Below are 19,611 nucleotides of genomic sequence, written 5' to 3'. Positions count from 1 at the left end.
ATCTTTCCCGAGGACATTCTACTCTTTACTCAAGACCCAGAGCATGTCACCTGCTCTCTGCAAGCCTCCCTGGTCCTCCCTGTCAGACTGATTTATTTCTCCTGTGTTACCAAATCGTTTACCCTTCTGCTAAATAAACCACGTTCTGCCCAGCTTAGAGCTTCCCGAGCCTCTGCCTTGTGGTAGCAGCCCCCCCCTCAACCAGGACAGACTCCTTGAAGGCAGGGGAGCGCCTTATTCCCCGGTGTCTCCATCACACCTCAGGGCATTGCTGTGCTGGACACACAGCCACTGACTGAATGAGTAAATGAGTGTTGAATGGGCTTTCCATGTGTTTGCTCTTGGTGTCTCTTATTGTCATTAAAATGTGTTTTTTAGTCAATTTCAGACAAAAAGGAAGATGAATGTTGTGTGCGGTTTGAGAAGGACTGGAAAGTGATTTATGTTGGCAGGAGAGCTGTGCAAGCAGCTCGGGGAAAGACTGACAGCCAGTGGCTGCCTCCTCTTCACTCACTCCAGCTCCCAAATGCAGAGCCACCGCTGCCTTCGCAGCCAGAGCCAAAGTCTGGGGGCCTCCAGGCAGACCCCCCTGAACCCCCACCCCGGCGTGCAAGTGGCTGCACTGGGTGCTGCTGGCGTCCTGGATAAAATGCTCACTGCTGAGCGTGTGTTAAGATGTCTGCGGGCCCTGGCTGGTTTGGCTCAGAGAATAGAGCGTTGGCCTGTGGACTGAAGGGTCCCGGGTTCAATCCAAATCAGGACACATGCCCAGGTTGCAGGCTTGATCCCCAGTGTGGGACATGCAGGAGGCAGCCGGTCAATGATTCTCTCTCATCACTGATGTTTCTCTCTCTCTCCCCCTCTCCCTTCCTCTCTGAAATCAATTTTTAAAAAAGATGTTTATGGGCAGTGTCACTTGGCCGCCCAGCTCAGCAGTGCCCTGCTTGGGAGCAGTGTTTTGTGTGAGGTTCTCGAGCACGTTCGTTCTCCCAGAGGATGTAGCTCCTCCTAGTCCGGCCACATTCTGTCACTACGAGCCTACAAGCCACGTGCGCTCAAACTTGAGACCTTGGCCTCATGCCCCAACCATTGGAGCCAGGCACTCCCCCAGGAGCTGGCCGTACCTGTCTCTCCTTATTTCCAGAGTGAATTTGAACATGGGCAGCCGGGCGGCTGGGCAGCCAGAGCCAGCACCCGCCCATTATGAGTCAGAGGCCCTGAAACAGCAGCTCGGTGAGGAGGGTGAGGACCAGACACCTCCGAGCGGTCAGGATGGGTCACCAAACGGCACGGCGGGCCTGGGACCCAGGCTTTGCACCAACACCAGATGCTTTTCCTCCACCTTCTTCGCCAGCCAGTGCTCCCGAGGCCCAGATTTCACTTTCTTATTTTGGTGCCAGGCCATTTCTTCTGTTAGTGGCGTCCCAGCTGCCTGGACTGACTCTTCCCTCCTTCCGTGTGGCTCTGGCTCAGGGAGGTCTGGAGTGCTCATGTCCTCGTGGCGCTGCTGCTCGTGGCCACAGATTAGGTGTCTTTAGCCCCCTTTACCATCGGGACTTCTGCTCCCTTCATGGTTGTCAGCCTCCCTCCTGGGCTGCTTCTACGAGCGAGAGGCCTAACCTCAGAACGTGTCCGAGAGTGACCGTGTGGGCGGCTCCTTCTTGTGTCCCTCAGGTTGCCTTTGCCCCCGGGTCCCAGACCACCTGCCCGGAACCCCCTCCCCCAGGAAGGCCTTTCTCAGGAAGGCCGGTCCCAGGCGTGGTTGGGGCTAGGAGTCCCTGACTTTACAGAAGCGAAGGTGGGGGAGACTTGGGGTGGAAGGAGGAGGAACCCACAGGGACTGAGCCCCTGTGATGTGGCAGGCATTGTGCAAGACACTCACACATATTACCTCCGTGAATCTGCACATACATGTAAGAGATATGTGCTGTTGCCCCCTCTGCAGTTAAGAAACCCGAGGCGCGACATTGGGAATGACATTTCCAAGAGCGTGTAGCTAACGAACGGCACGTTAGGGCTTGCACACAGGCTGTGCGATGAGCCGGAGAAGCCTCCTGCACCCGCACCGTGCCCCGCTTCGCGGGGAGCAGCAGAGGGGTTGGCGGTAGCAGCCACTCAGAGCAGCGTGGCGGTTTGGACGCCCTTTCCTCTTCATTGAATCCGGGTTTCTTCTCTGTGGCCCGATAGAAACCATAAAACCCCACAAAACCCGCAAACAAACAAACAAAAACATCCACTTGCTTCAGTTCAAACCCGTGTTCCTCTCTCCCAGCTCAGGTTACATCCTGCCTCTTTTAGAGTGGGACCCTTGTACCCCCAGATCCCTGGGGCGGGCCTAAGGGGCACATTGGGGCTACTGTTGTACTTTGAACTGCTGCCCGGTGGAGAACATGCTGTAGCCTAGAGCTGGGGAGTCTTCCCACCGGTAGGGGCTGCACCCACCCTTTCTCTCCCGGACACGGCTGCTGTGAGAGTGCCCGTGACACGCCCTGTGAGGGGGACAGTGCCCGTGACACGCCCTGTGAGGGGGACAGTGCCCGTGACACGCCCTGTGAGGGGGACAGTGCCCGTGACACGCCCTGTGAGGGGGAGAGTGCCCATGACGCGCCCTGTGAGGGGGACAGTGCCCGTGACGCGCCCTGTGAGGGGGAGAGTGCCCGTGACACGCCCTGTGAGGGGGACAGTGCCCGTGACACGCCCTGTGAGGGGGACGGTGCCCGTGACACGCCCTGTGGGGGGGACGGTGCCCGTGACACGCCCTGTGAGGGGGACGGTGCCCGTGACACGCCCTGTGGGGGGGACGGTGCCCGTGACACGCCCTGTGAGGGGGACGGTGCCCGTGACACGCCCTGTGAGGGGGACGGTGCCCGTGACACGCCCTGTGAGGGGGACGGTGCCCGTGACACGCCCTGTGAGGGGGACGGTGCCCGTGACACGCCCTGTGAGGGGGACAGTGCCCGTGACACGCCCTGTGAGGGGGACAGTGCCCGTGACACGCCCTGTGAGGGGGAGAGTGCCCGTGACACGCCCTGTGCAGGGGACAGTGCCCGTGACACGCCCTGTGAGGGGGACAGTGCCCGTGACGCCCTGTGAGGGGGACGGTGCCCGTGACACGCATGCACTGGGTTGGGCTGAGCATGTCCCCCTGTGGGTGAGCCCCGGGCCCCCCTCTCTGAGGCCGGCACCAGAGAGAGGACATGATGGTCCCGCGTGGGACACTGGCCAGGATTCAGTGGTGCCTGGGAGACGGGCACCTCTGTGACTTCGGGGGCGGAGGGCTCCCCCTTCCTGCCCGCTCCCTGCCCACCCCCATAGGAACGTCCCCACGGAGAGGCCTGGCTCTCCCACAGCCCAGGTCCCAGTGGGAGGTGAGACCAGCTGGCTCCCCGCCCCCTGAGCGCGCTCCGCGGGGAGCCCTCCGCCCAGGCTTTGCTTCTCAGCGCGAGCCCCGGGGACACCTTTGCTGAGCTGAAGACGCCCCTCAGCTGCTGTGCTGTGCTGGGCCTGGGCCTGGTGTGGGGGGCAGAGCGGAGAAGGCGTGGGGCTTGGTTTTGGGGGGTGGACAGAATGCCCGCACAGATTGTGCTCCTCGGTGGCCTGCGGGATGGGGATGTGCACTCCGGGCCCCCAGCCAGGTGCCCGCCAGGGGGAACGGGCAGAGGCAGGAAGGCTGCCCAGGCAGCTGTCCTCTGAGCGGGTTTACAAGGAGAGGGAAGTGGGCCACGTGGCGGGGAAGGCCGTGTGGGGCGCAGAGGAAATGCAGGAGGCGAGGCTGGAGAGCACCCGGCCGCACCATGGAGACCCTGGGCCAGACGGGGGAGCTTGAGATTGTTTGGGAGTTTGAAGGGGGTTTAAGTAAGGAGAGCGCTTGGTAATTTGCATTTTAGGTAAGTCATCTTGGTGGTAAGATGGAGGGCCTATTAAACAGGACCGAACTTTAAAAGGAGAGGTCAATTCAGAGACTGTTGCAGTAGTCTTTCCATCCATCCATCCATCCATCTGTTTATTCATTCATCCTTTCTTTTTTTAAAAAATACATTTTTATTGATTTCAGAGAGGAAGGGAGAGGGAGAGAGATAGAAACACCAGTGATGAGAGAATCATTGGTCGGCTGCCTCCCACATGCCCCACACTGGGGATGGAGCCCGCAACCCGGGCATGTGCTCTGACCAGGAATCGAAACGTGAACCCCTGGTTCATAGGTCGACGCCTACCCACTGGGCCAAGCCGGCTGGACCATTCATCCTTTTAGCAACTCCCTCCTGAGCCCTGGTATGTGTCCAGTCCTTGGAGAGTGCTGGAATACTGCTGTAGATACGGAAGACAGCTGACATCGGAGAGGCGAGGAGGCCTGGGCCTCTCTGAGAGAGCAGGTAGAGGAAGGAAGATGGGGTAAAATGTCATTTTGGAGGTCAACTTAGTAGGGTGTGGTCACTGATGGGAAAGAGGAAAGAGCAGGCGGTGGCTATGAAGGAGAAAGTAACTGCTCTCCCCTGCAGGCCTGGTCCCCCCCCAACTATCCCTCACTAACACCTCCATGTCCCCCACAGCCACTGCTGTGGCTGAGGCAGGAGGCGGCCCCGTAGCATCCTCAGCACCCCTGGGGGCCAGCGCACCCCGAGGGACAGGCAGACTCAGCTCTGAGACAGGTGTGTTGGCACCATCCCTCTTTCAGCCGACTTACCCTCTCTCCTGTAGAAGTCCTGGGCTGCCACCGGGTGACTGGGTGACTGGGTGACTGGCTGGGCGCCCACCGGTGGCCGTTCAGCAGGGCCGGTGGGAGCAGGAGATGTGGCTGTGCACTGTGGTGCCTGTGCAGGTCGGGCGCAGGGGGCGGGTCTGCTGCAAGGACGTTATTAGCAGCAGATCAAATAACTGAGGAGCGTGAGGGACTAGAACAGTGGACTCAACGTCAAGATACCTTGGCTCGAGTCCTAGCTTGGTCCTTCGTCTGCCGTGTGAGCTAAGACAAGCTCTTCTCGCTCGGAGAGTCTCGGAGGCCTCGCCTTAAAGTGAGATGATCAGACTAGGTCAGTGGTCTCCAAACTTCCTGTTAGCGGTCAAACCTTTTGTTCGAATAAAATCACTCACTGGATCCCAACGGTGAGAACGGAGCCACTCTGGTCCAAGTTCCTGTCCTCCCTGCCCCCAAAACCAACCATGTCCCCCTAGGGTCATGTTCCGGGGAGCACAGTTTGAGAACCAGAGTGTATGGGGTTTTGAGGTCCCTTCCGTCCCGCACGAGCCTCCTTGAGCCTGGTCCCTGGCTATGTGGGCGCCAGAGTCAGAGGCGGTGCCTGCATTGCCCCCTCCTCCCCCCCACCTACTCCCCCCCACCCCCCGCCGCCGAGGCTGCAGCGGGACTAGCAGGACTGGGGAGAAAGGCGCCCGGAACCCGCCCCACCATGCAAACCCAGGATCATCTGTCTCCGTGGCCTGATTAAATCTAAGTCCTTTCGTGTGTTTCTCTTAAAAAAGGAAAGATGGAGAGAGAAAGGCCTGGGGCCCCGCTCCCCGCCCCCCTGCAGCTCCGGCTCCCCGCGCACCCGCCTCAGGCTGTGGCACAGTAACTACTTGCTCCTCCCCCGAGCATTTAGGAGGCGCAGAGCCCTGAGCCTCACCTGCCCTCAGTGCTGCTTCTCACCCCTCCAACGGCCCCAGTCCCCGAGGAGGAGGCCAGAGACCCTGGCTAAGGGCGCTCTAGTCTTTGCTCCTCCAGGCCCAGGAGGTGGGGTGGGGGTGGGGAGGGGGACGTTCCCCACGCGAGCCTGGCTGTGCCCACAGAGAAAGTGGGTGCTGAGCTGTGTTCCTCATGTGAGTTGCCGAGTGTGATGCAGCCCAGAGGGGCTGTCACAGGCCAGGGGCCTTCCACTCCCCAGGGCACCAGCTGGTGAGCAGAGCCATTTGCCCCTCCCTTCCTGCCCATCAGGGCATCAGCCTTCCCTCCCATGAGGCCTGGCCCTCCCTCGGGCAGTGTGGCTGCCATATCTGGGGTTGTTTCCAAAACATGTGTTTGGCCAGCCCGGTGAGAAACACGCGTGCTAACTACACAGAGGGAGGTCTCTGGCCCTATTGGGATCTAAGCTCCTCAGCGCCAAGTGCGCTGCAGGCCATGCCTGTCAGACATCCTATTTACACAGAAGAGGAAGGAAAGTCAGCCTGTGCGGTCTGGCCTGCCCACTGCCTGCCAGGCCTGGGAGTGGCCAGAGCTGGCAGAGCTGCCCTGCCTCTGAGGACACGGCTGAGGCCCTGTCTGGAGTGGCAGCAGTGGGCAGTGCCCAGTGACCAGGGTGAAATGCAGTGTCAGCAGCAGGGCAGTCTCGCTGGCTGGGTTGGCAGGTGCAGTGCCCACAGACCACTCCCTCCCTGGCTGTGTGCAGCTGTGAAGAAACATTTCGAGGTAACAACACAAAATAGTCCTGACACTGCGCTCCGAGCCCTGGCCATGGCCCGGCAGGAGCAGAACCCTCACAGGCCTCCCCAGACCCGGGCTCCCCCCGAGGGGACCTGCCTCGGGGCTCTTCCTGGAGCCTCCCTATAGCAGTCCCCTCCCCTGGCCCGCAGCGGGATCTGGGCCGCCTGCTTCTGCCAGATGGGGCAGTGGCCCTGGGCCTCGTCCTAGAAGAGAGAGCTAAAAAGGCCCAGCTGGCTGTTCAGGAGAAAGCAGCCCATCGATGCTGAAAGCTGCCTGGCCTGGGACCCCAGCGAGAGGGGCCTGTGAGGGCATCGTGCTGGATGTCACTGTGGCAACCACAGTGCCTGCACCCTACCCACGGGGAGTCCGGGGTCCCACTCAGTGTGCAGGGAGGGTGGGGCCACCCCAGCTCACATCCTGAGCATCAGACCAGAAAGGATCCTGAGTCAGATCCTGTGCATTCAGTTTACAGATGAGGAAACTGAGGCCCGGGGAGGAGGTGGGACTTACCGCAGGCCACAGAGCTGGTTGGTGGTGGAGCCAGGATTGGCCTTGGAGTCTGTCCTGTGTGTGTCTGGTACAGTGTGTGAGGCTCCCCCTCTTCTAGGTGTTCGGGATCTAACAAAGGAGAGGGGCTGTGTAAGGATCGAAGCCAGTGTGCAGAGTTCTCTAGCACAGAGGGCAGTGTGAACAGGCGAGCGGCCAGGAGTCAGGGAAGTCTTCCCAGGGGAGGTGACGTCTGAGCCAAGTTTTGAGCAAGATAGTTCTAGATAGAAATGTAGGGACAACCTACAGTATCCGCTAACTCAAAATCCTGGATGCTGACGGCACAGCGTGAACACACTGGCTCACTGGGGGCCTCTGCGTGTGTCTGTTCCTATAGACCCCGTCAGCTGCCAGAGGGTGGGGTCACCCCAAGGTTCCCACTGAACCCAGAAAGGACCCCAAAGCACATGATTCGGCAGCTGGCCCACACGCTCTGTAGTGCTGTTTATATTGAGGTGGTGCGCGGGGTGGGGGCTGTCGGGTCAGGGATAGACCTCAGAAAGGCTGGCAGTGGTGATGACAGCCAGAGCTCCTGCCCTGCCACCTTCCTGCATCCATCCACACCCCAGACTCAGGCCTCACCTTTACCCCCGCCCACCTCCCTCCCCCTGCTTCAGGCCCCCCTCTCAGCTCTCAGCCCCCAGAGGAAGGGTCCAGGAGGTTTGGCCAGAGTGAGTGTGACAGCTCTTGCCCTTTCTGGTCTTGTATGGTGGGGGTTTTCTCAACTCAGTCCAATCCATTTTATAACAAGTATCTTGAAAAAGCCCACTTTTCTATCCTAAAATGAAATTCAGAGGTACTATAACCTTTCTGCACACATGACTTAAAAACACACAATGATACGCACCCAATACAGGAGCACCCAAATACATAAAAAAGCTTCTGGAGGATATCAAGGGAGAGATTGACAGCAATACAATCATAGTAGGGGACTTTAATACCCCACTATCACCACTGGACAAACCCTCCAAACAAAAAATCAGCAAAGAAACATCAATCCTAAATGACTCACTAGACCAGATGGAATTAATTGACATCTTCAGAACATTTCACCCCAAAGCCACAGAATATACATTCCTCTCAAGTGCACATGGGTCATTTTCAAAGATAGACCATTTATTGGGTTACAGGCAAAGTCTCTTCAAATTCAAGAAGATAGAAATCATATCAAGCATCTTCTCAGATCACAATGGCATAAAACTGGAAATCAACTACAATAAAAACAATCCAAAAAAATCAAACACCTGGAAGCTAAATAGCATGATATTAAACAATGACTGGGTTACCAGAGAGATCAAAGAAAAAATAAAAAGCATCATGTCAACAAACGACAATGAAAACACAACAATCCAAAATCTATGGGACACAGTGAAAGCAGTCTTAGAGGGAAGTTCATAGCTCTACAAGCCTACCTCAAAAAATAAGAAACAATGGTAATAAATTATCTAACCCTACAACTCAAAGAGTTAGAAAGAACGCAACAAGAAAAGCCCAGTGTAAGCAGAAGGAAGGAAATAATAAAGATCAGAGCAGAGATAAATGACATAGAGACAATAAATAAATAAATACAAAAGATCAACAAAACCAAGAGCGGGTTCTTTGAAAGGATAAACAAGATTGATGAACCTCTAGCCAGGCTCACCAAGAAGCAAAGAGAGAAGACCCAAATAAACAAAATCAAAAATGAAAGAGGTGAAATAACAACCAATCCCACAGAAATACAAACGATTATGAAAAAATACTATGAACAACTCTATTCCAACAAAATGGACAACCTAGATGAAATGGACATATTCCTAGGAAAATACAAGCTCCCAAAACTCAACCAAGAAGAATAAAAAAACCTGAATAGGCTGATAACTACTGAAGAAATTGAAACAGTGATCAAAAATCTTCCAGCAAACAAAAGCCCTGGTCAGAATGGCTTTACAGGGGAGTTCTACCAAGCATTCAAAGAAGAACTAAAACCAATCCTCCTCAGACAATTCCAAAAAAATTTAAGAGGAAGGCACACTTCCAAGCTCTTTCTATGAAGCCAGTGTTACCCTAATCCCAAAACCAGATAAAGACACCACAAAAAAAGAGAACTACAGGCCAATATCCTTGGTGAACATAGATGCTAAAATCCTCAACAAAATTCTAGCAAATCGGATTCAGCAATACATTAGAAAGATCATACACCATGACCAAGTGGGATTTATTCCAGGGATGCAAGGATGGTACAATATGCGCAAATCAATAAATGTGATACATCACATAAACAAACTGAGAGACAAAAATCACATAATCATATCAATTGATGCAGAAAATGCATTTGATAAAATCCAACACCCTTTCTTGATAAAAACTCTCAGCAAAGTGGGAATAGAGGGATCACACCTCAACATAATGAAAGCCCTATGTGACAAACCTACAGCCAACATCATACTTAATGGACAAAAACTAAACCCATTTCCCCTAAGAACAGGAACAAGACAAGGATGCCCAGTTTCACCACTCTTGTTCGACATAGTACTAGAAGTACTAGCCATAATGATCAGTCAAGAAGAAGAAATAAAAGGCATCCAAATTGGAAAAGAAGAAATAAAACTGTCCTTATTTGCAGATGACATGATACTATACATAGAAAACCCCAAAGACTCCATCAAAACTACTAGACCTAATAAATGAATTTGGCAATGTAGTAGGATACAAAATTAACACCCAGAAATCTATGGCCTTGTTATACACCAATAATGAACTCACAGAAAGAGAAATGAAAAAAAAAAATCCCATTTACCATTGCACCAAAAAAATTAAGATACCTAGGAATAAACTTAACCAAGGACGTAAAAGACCTGTACTTGGAAAACTACAGGACATTGAAAAAAGAGATAGAGGAAGATATAAACAAATGGAAGAACATACCATGTTCATGGATTGGTAGAATCAACATCATTAAAATGTTCATACTACCTAAAGCAATCTATAGATTCAGTGCAATGCCTATTAAAATACCAATGGCATATTTCAAAGATCTAGAACAAACTCTCCAAAAATTCATCTGGAATAAAAAAAAGACCCCGAATTGCCACAGCAATCCTGAGAAAGGACAAAGTTGGAGGGATCACAATACCAGACATCAAACTATATTACCAAGCCATGATTCTCAAAACTGCCTGGTACTGGCACAAGAACAGACATATAGACCAAAGGAATAGAATAGAGGACCCAGAAATTGACCCAAACCACTATGCTCAATTAATATTTGACAAAGGAGGCAAGAGCATACAATGGAGCCAAAACAGCCTTTTTACTAAATGGTGCTGGGAAATTTGGTCAGATACATACAAAAAAAAAAAAAAAAAAAAAAAAAATGAAACTAGACCACCAACTTACACCATACACAAAAACAAACTCAAAATGGCTAAAGGACTTGAATGTGAGATGGGAAACCATAAAAATCCTACAAGACTCCATAGGCAGCAAAATTGCAGACATATGTTGTAGCAATATCTTTACAGACACAGCTCCTAGGGCAAGAGAGACTAAGGAGAAAATAAACAAATGGGACTACATCAAAATAAAAAGCTTCTGCACAGCAAAAGAAACCATCAACAAAACAACAAGAAAGCCCACTGCATGGAAGAATATATTTGCCAATGTTATCTCCGATAAGGGTTTAATCTCCAACATTTACAGGGAACTCATACAACTTAACAAAAGGAAGATAAACAACCCAATCAAAAAATGGGCAAAGAACGTAAATAGATACTTTTCGAAAGAGGACATTCAGAAAGCCAAGAGACAGATGAAAACATGCTCAAAGTCACTAATTATCCGAGAGATGCAAATCAAAACGACATTGCGGTACCATCTCACACCTGTCAGAATGGCTACCATCAACAAATCAACAAACGACAAGTGCTGGCGAGGATGCGGAGAAAAAGGAACCCTCGTGCACTGCTGGTGGGAATGCAGACTGGTGCAGCCACTGGGGAGAACAGTATGGAGTTTCCTCAAAAATTTAAAAATGGAACTCCCATTTGACCCAGTGATCCCACTTCTACGAATATATCTGAAGAAATCAGAAACACCAATCATAAAGGATATATGCACCCCTATGTTCATAGCAGCACAATTCACCATAGCTAAGATTTGGAAACAGCCTAAATGCCCATCAGCAGATGAGTGGATTAGAAAACTATGGTACATCTACACAATGGAATACTACGCTGCTATAAAAAAAGAAGGAATTCTTACCATTTGCAGCAGCATGGATGGAACTGGTGAGCATTATGCTAAATGAAATAAGCCAGTCAGAGAAAGACAAATACCACATGATATCACTCATTTATGGGTAATAAAGAACATTATAACCTGATGAACAAAAAGATAGATACAGAGGTAGAGAAGCATCGAACAGACTGTCAAATTACAGTGGGAAGGCTGGGGAGGTTTGGTGGAGGGGTGGGGTAAGAGATCAACCGAAGGACTTGTATGCATGCACATAAGCACAACCAATGGACACAAGACACTGGGAGGGGGTGAGGGCATGTGCCGGGGGGTAGGGGGGGCTGGGGAAGGTCCATGGGGGGAAAAAAGGAGACATATGTACTACTATATGTACTACTACTTAAACAATAAAAATAAACACACACACACACACACACACACACACACACAATGTCCTAAATGTAACATCAAGGATAAATTAAAATAAAATAGCATAATAAAATGTATTCCAATCCGTATATGCCTGAGCGTTACTATATGTGCAGGTAAAAATGTCCCCCAAGTTTCCAGAAGGCCCCCTCGGTTCCTGTGAAGAATTACGGGTTTGGAGTTAGAGGAACGTGGGTCCCGGTCCGCTGTGCCTGTGCTGGCTGTGGCCTCGGCAAAGGCGTTGGCCTGTTTGAACCCAGGGCTTTCGTCTGTGCGCTGCGCGGGACTGCGGCTGCCTGAGGCTGGCTGAGGCATGAACCAGCTGCCGTCGCGAGAGCTCTGTGCCAGGCGGCCTTTCCCCCCCTGCTGCCTTTGCTCTGGACACCCCACCTCCTGGTAATGTTCGCACAGCCTCATGCCTCCCCTCTGTTCTGCACTTCACCTTGGAGAGCAGTTTGCCTCCATCACAGCATGTGGCCTGCGCTCCCCCTTCTCTGCAGATCCCTGTGCTGCCAGCTCAGCAGCCTTCCCTGCTTATCACCTGCCTGCACCCCCTGCCGGACCTCCTGCCGCTTTGAGGAGCCCGAAGCTGGCTCAGCTCCAGAGTCCTGGGTCAGGAGGACACAGCTCTCAGGAGCCCCACCCTCAGCCCACACAGTGCTGGATGTTGGCAACGCGTGGTCATAGTCAGGGCGAGGGGCTGCCGGTGCCCATCTGCCCGGTGAGGCTGCCAGGCCAGGCTCTAATACATAGCCCATCACCTTCCCTGCCATGCAAAACGGGGAGAGCCCTACCCGGCTCTGCAAAGACTTCCTGTCGTGTCTGCTGCTCATGGGCAGCTGCCAGCACCCCTGTATCTCACGCGTTATACTCCTCACTGCCACCCAATGCCAGCAGAAGCAGCTGCTTAGACCTCACCGTGGCTGTGCCTGGGACCACCGGGGGCAAGGCACTGCCCGCTGCCCATCCTCTCCTCCAGAATCAAAGTCAAACTGCCTCTTCCAGGGGTCGCCCTGGAGCACTGTGGACTCCTGGCCACTGCTCCCCACTGTGGCCTCCACAGCCCCCTCAAGGGCAGGGTCTATCCAGGGCTTCCACCTTGGTTCATTCACTCATTCATTGAACAAAGATGTGTTTAGTGCCTGCTGTGGACAAGGCCCTCTTCTGGGCCCTGGACATAAACTGTGAACTAAAACAGACCAGAATCCTTGCCTCGTGAAGAATATGAGCAATAATCGTGTGTGTGTGTGTGTGTGTGTGTGTGTGTGGTCAAAGGAAAGAGGTGGCTGGGAACGCCTCACCGGCCTGCGGGTTCAGGACACAGCGACGGCTTCGCGGCTGGTCCACGCTGAGCAAAGGCGGGGAAGCGGAGGTCTGAGCGTGCGTCTGAGGGTCCAGCCTCTGGGTTCTTCAGGTTAAACTGAAGGTCTGAGTGAGGCGGGTCACGGCCTGACTTGGCTGTTGAAGGGACCGCCCTGCTGTCCTGAGGATAGGCTGCGGGGGCAGCGAGGGGGCGGGGAGACCTGTTTTGGAGGTTGTCAGTCACCCAGGGGGCCAAGGGGCTGGCACCAGCGTGGCCGCTGCGGAGCCCAAAGTGGGGATATTCTGGGCAGACTCTGAAGGTAAAAGCCAAGAGACATGCCTGGTGGTTTAGACGCGAGGCTTGAGAGTCAAGCGTGACTGTGAGGGTTTGCTTGCAAGGTTGGAGCGGGCACTCGCTGTGACCGGCCGGGAGACGGGCCAGTGCAGCCGGTGTTCGCTCGGAGAGGCCGGAGCAGTGGGCATTGGGAAGTAAGTCTGGACCTCAAGCGGCTGGGTTCTGCTGGAGATGGAGGCTGGAGGTCATCAGCTCGTGGGTCACATGTGAAGCAGGAGGCTGGGCCGGGGTAGATAGAGAAAGCACCACAATCAATGCTCTGGGTGCCCCGAGACAAAGAGACCAAAGAGATGAGAGGAGCAGCAAGGAGGGAGAGGAGGAGACGCCGGGGGGAGGGGCCAGGCAGCGGGACCCTCTGGAAGCCGAGGAAAGAGCGGTCTGTGTTGACAGGCCCTGGCGGTCAGTGAGATGCGGACCGAGAGCGGACTCACTTCCGAGGGTTTTTTGTTTCACTTTGCTTTCAATGCTCCACATCTTCCCCACCAGCCAGGTCGGGGGAAGAGTGGCCGAGCCCATGGCGGACGCTCCTGCCACGTGAGCCGGGTGCAGTGCATCCGGAGGGAAGGAGGAAGAGCCCCCCATGCCCGGTTTAAAGGCCATTAGTGCATCCTGTCTGCACAGGAAGAACTGGGGGGACAGTGTGCAGCGCTACTCCATGTCAAAGCCCAAAGGGGATGCACAGCGAGCTTTAGGACATGCTCCTCGCTCAATGCCAGTCTTCAGGACCCCCTCCCTAAGCGAAGCCCCTCTAACTACTGTACGCGGTCACTTAGAGCTGCAGCCTCAGGCAGGCCACCGGAGACCTGGGCCTTGGGCTCCCTGCAGCAAGGGGCCCTAACAGCCGTAGTCAGACAGGAGTAACATGGGTGAGCAGTTCCAGCCAGAGGCCAGGACAGCATTACCTGGCGATACTGCATTTCAGCCAGAGGCCACATGGCCTATTTTCATTTTTGCCTCGTCATCATTTGCAGGTCAACAAATATGTACTGAGTAGTTATTCCACACTCGGGTCTGTTTCAGTGCAGCAGGGGTCAACAGATAAGGTGAAACTCAGACTTTTGTTTCCAAAGTTAGAAGCTTGAGAGTTAGAGGTCAGAAAGACGTAGACGTCCGAATCTGGCTCTTTGTTTGTTGGTTCTGTCTTACCTTCACCACTTTGGTAAGACACGCTTCACATACCATACAGTTCACTTCCTTCAAGCGTGTCATTCAGTGGATTCTAGTGCATTCAGAGCTGTGTAACCACCACCGCCCTCGCTTCAGAAACATCTTCGTCACCTCCAAGAGCGCATCCTGTACTTTTAGCTGTAGCTCCTCGGCCCCTCCTCCCCTCTGGCCTCTGACAGCCAGTGACCTGCTTTCCGTGTCTGTGGACGTACGCATTCTGGATGGTTTCCGTGAGTGGCATCGCGCCATGTGTGGCCCCTGGGCCTGCTTCTCTCACGTGGAGCAGCGTTCTCAAGGCTGATGATTGAGCAGCCATCAGCGCTCCCTGTTCATGGCTGCGTGATCCTTCGCTGTATGGCTAGGCCATGTCTCATCTATTCATTCATCAGTTCATGGAGAAGCGAGGTTTTGTGCACCTTTCAGCTAGTGTGGACAGTGAGGCTCTGAGTGTCCGTGCACACACTTGTGTGGGCGTGCTTTGCTTCTCTTGGTGTCTTCCTAGGAGTGAAGCTTCTGGGGCATACGGTAAGCCTGTGTTTAACTTTCTGAGGAACTGCCAGGCTGTTTTTTCTGGGGTATACGGTAAGCCTGTGTTTAACTTTCTGAGGAATTTCCAGGCTGTTTTTTCTGGGGTATACGGTAAGCCTGTGTTTAACTTTCTGAGGAACTGCCAGGCTGTTTTTTCTGGGGTATACGGTAAGCCTGTGTTTAACTTTTTGAGGGATTGCCAGGCTGTTTTTTCAAAGGGACCATTTTACATTCCCACCAGGAGTGTATTTCTTCACATCCTATCTCATGTGGTTTTGATTTGCGTTTCCCTAATGGCTGCTGATTGGCCATTTGTATAATTTCTTTGGAAAAATATCTATTCAGATCATTGGCCCATTTTAAATTGGGCTATTTGACTTTTTATTAAGTTGTAAGAGTTATTTACATGTTTCAGAAACAAGTCCCTTACATATCTGATTTGCAAATATTCGTTCCTATTGTGTGGGCTGTCTTTTCCTTTCTTGATGGTGTTCTTTTGGAAAAAGATGTCTGCATTCCGGAAGCTGCCAGTGTCGATTGCACGGAAATCGCATTAATCTGGACTGAGGTCCATGGGAATTGGTCAAGGCAAAGGCTCACAGTCTTTTCATTTGACAACAGTTATTGGGCTCTTTGCCCTGGAGATGGAGGAGCAAATAGGGGAGAGCCTGCCTTTGCAGTGAGGAAACGCAAAGGAATTAGTCAGCCAACGGGCTGAGCCGATGGCCAGACCCTGGGGAAAGAAGCGCTAACTCTGCTATTTAAAATGGGTTCACCCTCCGGCTGGTGTGGCTCAGTGGTTGAGCGTCGACCCAGAAACCAGGAGGTCACAGTTCGATTCCGTCAAGGGCACATGCCCGGGTTGCAGGCTCAATCCCCAGTGTGGGGCGTGCAGGAGGCAGCTGATCAATGACTCTCTCTCATCATTGATGTTTCTCTCTCTCTCCTTCTCCCTTCCTCTCTGAAATCAATAAAAACATATTAAACAAATAAACAGGGTTTACTAAGCAAATGAGCAGTGAAAACTGTAGGGAAGTACAATGTTTCTGCAGGCCCCGAGCCTCCTGGCAGCTCTCCCTTCTGTGCTGACAGAAGCTGCAGGGCCGCATCCCCTCCAGCCCGTCCTCCCACAGGGACCAGGACAGTTTATCATCTTTAACCCCATGATGACTGGGTGGTAAACCATTTCGCGGCTGTTTTCAGGTGAGGAAACTGTGACTTGGGGAGGCTGAGTGACTTGTCCCAGTGACAATCATTAACTGCTTGGATTGGCATTAGGACAGAGGTGTTTCTCCTCCAGCATCATGGGCCCTGTTCCAGGTTCCGGGTGGCAGGCCTGACCCGACGCACCAAGTGCAAACTCAGTGTTTGCCGTGAGCCAGGTGGTAAGGCGCTCGTCACCGGGAGCACCCAGAACAGGGCCTGGCATTGCTCTGCGCATCGGGTTCTCCGGGCCACCCAGCCGGAGGAATGCTAGTTGAGAGTGTAATTTCAAACACTCGTTGTCTGCCGACTCTATATGCTATACCCCATCCTCCCGCAAAATGGCGGGACCACGGCCCCACCTGCTCGCAGGCCCTCTGTGGGTCCCGTGGGTCCTGATCTCTCTGACCCCTGACCCCAAGTCCTCTGTGGCTAAAACAGTCCCCAGGCCTCCTGGGCCACCTCGCTGCACAGGGCGGCAATGGTGCCTTGTATGCCGTGTCCTAAGGAAAACCTCCTCCCTTTTGCGGGGTTGGTCTGTAGCGCATGCTCCCCAGGATTTCTCTCCAAGGGCAGTGTGAGCTCCATGCCTCATGCTACTCGAAATGCTTTCTCTTTCTCTCCCTGCAGTTCTTAAAGGGTTAAACTAAGTTGACCATCACTCCATTTTCTCTCAGGCCCAGTTTTCTCTCCTGGGCCTCTTAGACCCTCATGCAAAGGGACCCCGAGAGTCGCACCAATGGGCAGACTTCCCAGTGGTCTGCAGTGGGCACCCGGCTCAGATTCTGACTCAGAGACTCCAGGTATTCTCCTTATTTAAGAAGCAGGAGGAAAGCTTCGTGGAGCATTCCGGCCCTCGCACCGCGGCTGGGCCAGGCAGGGTCGCCCCGCAGCTTCTCTGCCGGCCACGCAGCCTGAACCCTCAGCCCCTGCCCCTCTGCCGCCCGCGCCGGCCTCAGCCCCGCTGTGCTCAGCTGCTTTCCGGCCCGAAGACACCGGTTCAGGAGCTGATGTTTCTGCTCTGGGAGGAGGGCGGGACTCTGTCCTGAGGGGACCCCGTGAGCTCACGCGTCATGTCAGTGGCCCAAGCGTGGCTGGGCTCTGGGTGGCACAGCCACAGCGTCAGGAAGGCGTGCCCCTGGCCACCAGGGCCCAGGCCTGCGGAGAGACACTCCTTCGTGCTAAAGGCAGCCCTGGGAGCAGCTGGAGGCAGGCAGGGCGGGGGTTGTCTGCTGCCACCACACCCGCCTGGCGGCTTTCTGGCGGGTGCTGGCCTTCTGGAAGGACAATGAGCTTCTTGCCAACCCCCGCTCCCCCTCCCTGGTGTGCCTGTGGGCCAGGCCTCTCACCGCTTCAGGCCCAGGTCTTCTCTGTGAAACACGGACAGCGGTTCTCCGGTCTCACCCGGGCTCGGGAGACAAAACTCCTCACGGGTGGGAAGTCCCGAGGGTGGCCCCTGGCCCAGAGGGGCCTCGGGAACCAGCGCTGGCCCGTTCTCCAGCGGAGGCCCACCTCTGCGGCTGTGACACAGAGACGGCTCCCGGGCTCGGGGAGCACTGACGCCCCAATCTCCCAGCTCTCCCGCTTTTATTTTATTTGTTTTGTTCCATGATGAGATGGTCACTAGAAAGGAGAGCTGCATGCAAACCCTGCTTTTCCCTCGGGGCACGGAGCCCTCTGCAGTCACCCGAGGGCTGACACCGAGTCCCGCCTGTTTGAAGAGGGAACGTGGATGCCACGGAGTCCTTCCCTCTGGATTTGGGGGCGGGTTCCTCCACTCGCACCCACACTGGCTGCGTCCAGAAAACGTGGAGGAAACCCGAGGCCTGGCGCCCTCCCCTGAGCACTCCCTGGGCAGCACCTTCGTAACAGCCTCGCCGATGCCCACAGTTTATGAAACTGACGGTGTGGAGACGGGGATCTTAGCCAAGAGGGGACCCCGCAGAAAGTGGCGTCCCCCGTGGTGCCCCCCTCGCCAGAGGGATTGTCTCCAGAGCCATCAGTCTGAGCTTCTGGGGCGAGTTCGGCTCCAGCCTCAGGAACAGCTGAGCAGAGATGCCAGCCGGGCCTGCTTTGGCCTCCAGGGGACCCTCTGGGCCCACCTGCCAGGGTGTCCTTTAGGCTCGGCCAGCACGGCCTGTGCCCCCAGACAGCGCGGTAAGCTAGGCAGAGGGTGCGAGACCTCCTCATGCCCCCCCCCCCACCCACGTTCGGCTTTCTGCCTCACTTTCCTCGTCCTGAGGACCCGGGCCTGCGCCTAGCATCTGTGTTCTGGGAGCGCTTTCGCAAGCTGGTTGTTTTATGCTGGAGACATCCGAGGACCTCTTCATGCTTTGCCTTTGCCTTTGTCTTTTCCCAAGTCTCTAGCCAGCCTTCCACAAGCTTTAAGAAACACGCGGGACCTATAGAATCCAGTAAGATCTTACTTGACTTAGGAAAAACGGTACCATTGTCAACAGAGTTTGGGAAATGCTGCATGTTATAGTTCCCTCTTAGCCAACGGAATGAGGACCCCCACGGCCCTGCACTGGAACAGGTCTGAGAAGCTTGGTAGTAAAAGCCACCTAGCTCTGTTTGGGGGGAAATTAATTAAACATCGACCTGGAATGCTGACTAACGGTTGAGTCTACATCGGATGGATAGTCCATGTAGGATACGGGAGTGGGACATTGCAGAAGGAAAACGGGGTCTACAGTCGGCATAGGTAAGTGAGGGTGTCGTGGTCTCACCCAATAATAGCCCACAGGACACTGGTGTTCCACAAGGCAAGCTGGGGGATGGTGGGCTTCCCAACGTAGTTAGCAGCCAGTCGCCAGGCACCGCTGTAGGCGCTTAGGATGCAGTGGAGAAGGACACACACTCGGCCTTGCCCGTGATGGAGCCGGAAGACAGCGAAGGGCAGGGCTAGACACGGCACTGGCCATGCCACGCGCGTCACAAAGGGGCAAGCCCCGGCCCCTGAAAGGGGAGAGTGTCCAGCCTGCTTAGTCTAGGTGGCCACAGATGACCTTCCTGGGACATCCCTTCTCACTATGAAGCTTGAAAGATGAGTAGAACAGCTGGGCAAGGAGTGGGGAGAGGAGAACTTTTGGGTCAAGTGGCCAGATTTAAGAGACATTTTGGGCTGCAAGTAACAAGACCAAACCCAAAGCAGCTTAACCAATAAGAAAACTAGTGCCTGGCCAGTGTGGCTCAGTGGTTGAGCGTCAGGAGGTTTCGGTTCGATTCCCGGTCAGGGCACATGCCTGGGTTGTGGGCTCGATCCTCAGTAGGGGACGTGCAGGAGGCAGCCGATCAACGATTCTCTCTCGTCATTGATGCTTCTATCTCTCCCTCTGTCTTCCTCTCTGAAATCAACAACAATATATTTTTTAAAAAGAGAAAACGAACCGGTGTTCAGGGCGGAAGTCTTCAGGTGGGTGGCATCACGCTGGTTGGTCTGATGTCTCAC

At 54.1% G+C, this 19,611-nt stretch overlaps 1 protein-coding gene across 4 annotated transcripts in view; it reads left to right on the top strand.

Moving 5' to 3' along the window:
• GRIK4 (glutamate ionotropic receptor kainate type subunit 4) overlaps positions 1-19,611 on the top strand; it is a 259,741-nt gene that overhangs the window by 70,989 nt on the left and 169,141 nt on the right. The window lies entirely within an intron of this gene.

Source organism: Plecotus auritus, assembly GCF_963455305.1.
Source record: "Plecotus auritus genome assembly, chromosome: 13".
NCBI classification, from domain to species: Eukaryota; Metazoa; Chordata; class Mammalia; order Chiroptera; family Vespertilionidae; genus Plecotus; species Plecotus auritus.
The sequence above is the reverse complement of the archived record's forward strand: the minus strand, read 5'-3'. Positions and strand labels throughout refer to the sequence as shown.